Source organism: Nicotiana tomentosiformis, chromosome 10 (assembly GCF_000390325.3).
Source record: "Nicotiana tomentosiformis chromosome 10, ASM39032v3, whole genome shotgun sequence".
Classification (NCBI taxonomy): domain Eukaryota; kingdom Viridiplantae; phylum Streptophyta; class Magnoliopsida; order Solanales; family Solanaceae; genus Nicotiana; species Nicotiana tomentosiformis.
The window spans coordinates 79,441,363-79,447,852 of record NC_090821.1 but is presented as its reverse complement, the minus strand read 5'-3'; the positions used below and the strand labels follow the sequence as shown (position 1 = coordinate 79,447,852).

General features: G+C 38.5%; 1 long non-coding RNA gene across 1 annotated transcript; it reads right to left on the bottom strand.

The window, feature by feature from the left end:
- Window positions 1–397: 397 nt before the first annotated feature.
- On the bottom strand, window positions 398–1,862 carry LOC138900484 (uncharacterized). Its single transcript, XR_011411533.1, has 2 exons — window positions 1,283–1,862; window positions 398–577 (listed from the first exon to the last, which is right to left on the bottom strand). It is a non-coding gene; the product is annotated as an uncharacterized lncRNA (long non-coding RNA).
- Between the last annotated feature and the right edge of the window lie 4,628 nt (window positions 1,863–6,490).

The following is a 6,490-nucleotide window of genomic DNA, read 5'->3' as shown; positions in this document are numbered from 1 at the left end:
ATTAACTAATAGCTTGACTTATAAAATTAAAATTAAAGAAAAATGCAAGTTCTTGAAAATGATGACGGGTGATCCCATTTTGTTAGTTCAATAAAGGAAGAAATCTTGCCAATAGAAATCCTCATATACCTTATTGTAATTTCTAAGAATTTCAATGGGAGTATCTTACGAACATTATTGTTATTTCTATAGCCTAATACTGAAAACAAACAAATAACATAAAATACTTTTATTAACGAAGATAACTCAAATAATTTGTGTCACACCTCATTTTTTCCCGATGGATAAGGAGTTTTTTCAATTAAAGTGACAATATTCGAAATGAGATTGTTTATTTAATTCAGAGTCGTCACTTGGAATAATTTATGGTGTCCCAAGTCACCGGTTTATCTTAAAATTTAAAATCCCAAATCGAGAAAATTGACTCTTATTTATGGTCTGTGAACACAGAAGACCGGATAAGAAATTCTGTTAACCCGGGAGAAGGTTTGAGGCACTCCCGAGTTCCGTGGTTTTAGCACGGTCGCTCAACTGTTAATAATTGGCCTAATTATCTAATTTAATACATATTTGAAACCTATTGTGCATTTTTACTTTCTAACCGATTTCAATTAATTTAATCGCCTTTTAGTGTTTATGGAATTTATTTGAATAAGTCGCAATGTCGCGCACTCGTTTGTTTGTGTACACATTGCCAATCGTGCCACGTGAAATGCACCCCCGATTTACATGTTAATTTTTATTATTATTTGAAGTTCTGGTCGAGTCACGTGAAACACACACTCGAATTAGAATTTATGTATCGTGACCATGCCACGAGAACCGTACCCATAATCACGATGATTTATTTAATTAACGCGCCTAAAAGAAATTGGGTCACCTCACATTATTGTTCCCGTCGGTTTCAAGTCCTTAACCAAATTTGACTAAATCAAAATAGTCCAACATTCTTGAAATGAAAATTCTATTCAACACTTCAACGTAATAATAAAACTAATAAAATTTAATAATAAATAATTGCCATCTCAATAAAAGATCAATAAGACATGATAAAGTGTACAATTCACTAAACATGCTATAAGAACGTTAACATTTACTCACGTCATCAAAGCAAGCCACAGTCAACAGATACATCGACAATAATCACTGAATAGAAACAGAAATTGGAACTTTTAGAGTAATAAGGAAAAACTTCTTTTAATATTGATGGGATAAAACTCCAAATCAAAATTTGAACAGAGTGACTAACCGATAGAGCAAAGCTTAGAAATCGACAACAAACTTTCAGCCGAAAAACAACTAGACCGCGACCAAAAACCTCCAAACAGCAACCTCGACCTCGAACCGGAACTTATTTGGTGCAGTGAACCAGGGTCGTGACGGCTTCAGATCTACTGTCAACTCCACTTTGAATTCAAATCTCTCGAAAATCAGCGAACAAGGGAATTAAGGGAGATCGAAGTGAGCTTAATGGACAAAATTTGTTGTTAGAGCCAAAAGTGTGGCTGAAAACTATGCAGAAGCGAGAGCAAGGAAGATTGGATGTCACTATTTCCAAGCAATTTACGAGTATTGGTACTAAACCCTTCAAGATTTATATCATTGCATACTTCAATCCAATTTTTGGAAGATGGAAATATACCCACATACATAAAGACCCTTCGTTTTTTACTCTTTTCCTTTCACTCTGTTTGTGCTCGTTCCCCCCCTGCTTTTTCGCTTACTGTTTCCCCAAATTGCCGTTCTCTCCTTTTGTTAGGTTGTCCGGCTGATCTCTTTCTCTTAGGAGATTCAAGGTGGTGTGTCAGCTGATTTTGGTGAAGAAGGGGTGGGGTGCTGCCCTTCTAGAGTCTTAGAGATTGGGGATTTAGTGTGTTATATTAACAACAACAATAACCCAGTAGAATTCCACTAATGGGGTTTGGGGAGGGTAGTGTGTACGCAGACCTTACCCCTACCCCAAATAAGTACAGAGACTATTTCCGAAAGACCCTCGGCTCAAGAAAATAAAAAGACAAAACGATAAGAAGAGACAACATTAGTATCACCACAACAATCATAGAAAAAATAAGAACACCATGAAATGAAAAAGAAAGATGCAAAGCAAAAACGATAGCTAGTAAATAGGACATGCACTGAAAAGCGAAGTAGTAAAACACAACATTGTCACTAGCTACCCTAGACAAAAACCCTACGTGGCCAGTCCCACAATGGTACGAAGTAAGTCAAGACTCAACTACCTCCTAACCTACAACTCTAATACTCGACCTCCACATCTTTCTATCAAGTGTCATGTCCTCGGAAATCTGGAGCCTTGCCATATCCTGTCTGATTACCTCTCCCCAATACTTCTTAGGTCGCCCTCTACCTCTTCTCGTTTCCTCCACAACCAGCCGCTCACACCTCCGTACCGGAGCATCATGACTTCTCCTTTGAACATGTCTGAACCATCTAAGCCTCGCTTCCTGCATCTTGTCATCAATGGGAGCCACGTGTACCTTCTCCCGAATAACATCATTCCTAATCTTATCTATCCTAGTATGCCCGCATATCCACCTCAACATCCTCATTTCTGCTACTTTTATCTTCTGGATATGTGAGTTCTTAACGGGCCAACACTCAGTCCCATACAACATGGCTGGTCTAACCACCGCTTTATAGAACTTACCTTTGAGTATTGGTGGCACTATCTTGTCACACAAGACTCCAGATGCTAACCTCCACTTCATCCATCCTACCCTAATATGGTGTGTGACATCCTCATCGATCTCCCCTCCCCCCTGGATAACCGAACCAAGGTAGTTGAAGCTGCATCTACTCGGGATGACCTGTGATTCAAGCCTCACATCCACACCCACTTTCCCTGGCTCAGCACTGAATTTACACTCCAGGTATTCCGTCTTCGTCCTGCTCGACTTGAAACCCTTAGACTCAAGAGCCTGTCTCCAAACCTCTAGCCTCTCGTTAACACCGGCTTACGACTCATTAATCAGAACTATGTCATCGGAAAATAGCATGCACTTTGGCACCTCCCCTTGAATATGGTGTTGTCACGCCCCAAACTAGGGGAGGCACGACTGACACTCGATACTGTATTCGATCGAGTTAGCCACTAAACATACTAGCTAACTAGACTGGGGGCCCAACAGATCGGACAGCACAACATCTGAAATAGTAAGCCTGGACCGTAAGGTAATGACATGAATAACAATAAGCCATATAAACATAGGTAGACAAGCCAAAATAATAAAATACTAGCTGGCCGACGAGGCCGCGACTGAAGACATACATGCCTACACACCTATATATACATGCCAAGCCTATGGGCTGGAGACTGAAAGCAGCAAAAAGAAACCCAGAATACTGTGTCCATAATAGCCTCTAAGAGTATCATAAGCACTGTCGGGATAAGGCCCCAACTATACCCAAACTGTACAACAAAAGTAACCATCCTATGAAAGCTCCAGGAAGAGGTGGAGCTTACCAACTCACAGCTGAACCCCAAATCCTAGCGGAGGGGTCGATTAGAGTCCCTACCTGGACCTGCACACACGAAACAAAAATGCAGTGTCCCCAGGCAACGAGACATCAGTACGAATAAAAATGTACTGGTATGTAAGGCAGAAAGTAGAATCATACACAGCTGATGTAAAATGGTAATAAAGATACCACCTGACACTGAAACTCTGATAGCCTCCATGGCCGACATCCGACCTCATAGTAATAAAATATGCATGGTATGCTCGTGTAATCGTATGTCGTGAATACATATATATATTGATGCAAATGCATGACATACCCAACCAAATTCTAGTAATGACGGTCTCTCCCGGTAGCTAACCGGTATCATATTGCCAACCTGTGGCCATCTGTACAATATATATAGTCTTTCGGGCAAATAGGCCCCTTATCTCCGATTATAGCTCGAAGTCCATGCATAATATGTCATGTATGATATGAACTTTGAATGCACATAATAGGCCATAACAAGAACTTAGCCAACCTTGGCTCATTGGTACTCTTATTCTCATAATCTCATAATCACCTTCGTATCGCATACAAATGTCTCGTGGAACCTCATATCTTTTTTAATAAGTTTGAAAACTTAACTCGACTTTTAGAAAGATAACTTAAGTCTGAATATGTTCATAAAAAGCTTAAGGTGCTTCACTTAGTCCTTATACCCGATTTCTTGATAATTAGTAAAAGAAAGTATTTAAAAAAAAAAAATCAAATATTTTAGTAGTTTAAACATAAAAATTATATTTGAGAATTTTGAAATCGACGTGTCACTTTAGAGATTTTAAAATACACTTTAACAAGGAAGAAGGACTGATCGCAAATACTAAATGCCTTTATTTTTAAGTCACACAACCCAAAGACGAATAAGAATTCATATATATGGACATATATTTAAGAAAGCCGACAAAATGACATATATAGATGTCGAATACTCTTTTTAACCAAACGAGTGGAATATCAACCTAATAGCATCATGAAAATACTTCAGCTACGATACCAATGCCTTTCACAGAAGGTCTTTCTAGCAACAGAATAGTAAAATATCACATTTGGCGTCTTAGGAATTTCCCAAAATTCGTGCTAAAAGGAAGGACGAAGCTTAGCCTTAACATACCTCTCCAATGAACGTCCGAATGCCTGTTCCTTCACGAAATTTGTTCCTTACGTCCTAAGCTTCGAAACCACTATATATATGCAGCTTATACGCACCTTATACGCACTTATAAACAGTTCATAAATGAGTTAGATCGGCAGATTTTCCATATGACCCTAACTTGACGAAATACCCATATAACTTTGTAAAAATGATCATAAAAGAGTCCCATGATGATTACCTTGGCAAACCAAGTATAAATCCTGAAGAACCAGCAAGAACAACAATTTCCTATCTTCCAAAAATAGCTCCAAACACAGCTAATAGAAGGGGAAAACGATTGCAAAGCGTAGAGATTGCGCTTCTAGGCACGGAGGCAAACTTTAACGATAGAAATCATTAAAAACGCACCTTAATCACTCAAGAACACCATGAAACCCTCTCTTAAGCTTTCTCACTGTTTTGGGACGAAGATGAAATATTTTGGGGTCTTAAAAGTCGGATTTTCCGACTTATACCACTTGTTTGACCCGACCCGGTTCGCGACCCGATTTCAGCCCGGACAGTCCGAGGTAAAATAGTCATAACCTTTTACTCCAATGTCGGTTTGATGTGAGATTTCTTTGTTTGCAAACTAGACTCGTAGACCTTCGATTTGGTAGGTTGTGGGTCCCATAACTCTTTATATATTGGGAGAAATGATCTGATACATTTGACCCAAAGTTTAGAAAATTTATTAGAGAAATTTACGATAACTTTTGCTGACCTTTATTTCGCAACTTGCTTGACTCCAAAACTTAACATGTGACCAGTGTGATATTATAATACCTCATAACACATTATTCTTAGCATATTATACACTCTTAGTCTTATCCCACAGGTGCAAGTTAACTTAAACCTTCCGAACGCGCGGGGTGCTACCCGAGCCATTTCTTTAACCATGAACCTTTGTTTAAGGGATTCCTTTGACTTAAAGCTTTAGTTTAGTTCCTTGATATTACCACACATTTTCAGTCTTATTCTCCCAATGTGCTATACCCAATCATATATACCTAATATAACCACGTCACGTTACGTATATTACGTATATTACGTATAAAACCTGGGGTCTCACAGGTGTGTTAACGCGTCAATCACGAGGGCAAATAAGAACGGACTGATCGCAGAACCTTGGTGTAACCCCATTACAACCGGAAACTGCTCAGAGTCGCCTATCAGCTATGAGTTATAAGATTCCTATCTATAAGTCTTCTGAAACTTGATCTTGAATCTTGAATGGTTCTTCATGCAGACTTTTGATTTGAACCTTGTTGCTTGCTAGTTGCAGGTGCTAGTCCATTCTTCTACAACTTTTTCTGATCAAAATGGGAATTGCAATGCTCGCGACTTCAGTCATGTCTTAAGCAGTTTACATCTTTTCATCCACTTTTGCATTTTGGATTCACTTCTTTTTCTTTCTTTTCTTTCTAGATTGAGACTTCTTTTTTTGGTTATCTCGAACCCTATGACTCGAGGTAAAATCTGCCCAGACACCAAAACAAACAAATGAACAAAATATTTCTACCAAAGTTTGCACTAGAAAATTTTTATGAGTTATTGTAACAAAATTTAAAACTACTTCTTTATTGAAAGTAATAAAAGGTCGGGAATGGTGAACCCCGAAAAGATCATGATGATTTTTTTTTAGTTTTTTGTTTTTTTGGATGGTGTTCCTTTATTGTCAAAAAGATGTCTCAACTAAGGATTGATGTACCTTATGTTGGAAAAATGTGGCCAGGGAAGGGTATACCCTATGTTGGCAAAGATATCAATGAGTGATATACCTTGCATTTAAGATCAAATCAACTAGGGAATGGATACCCTATATTGGAAAGG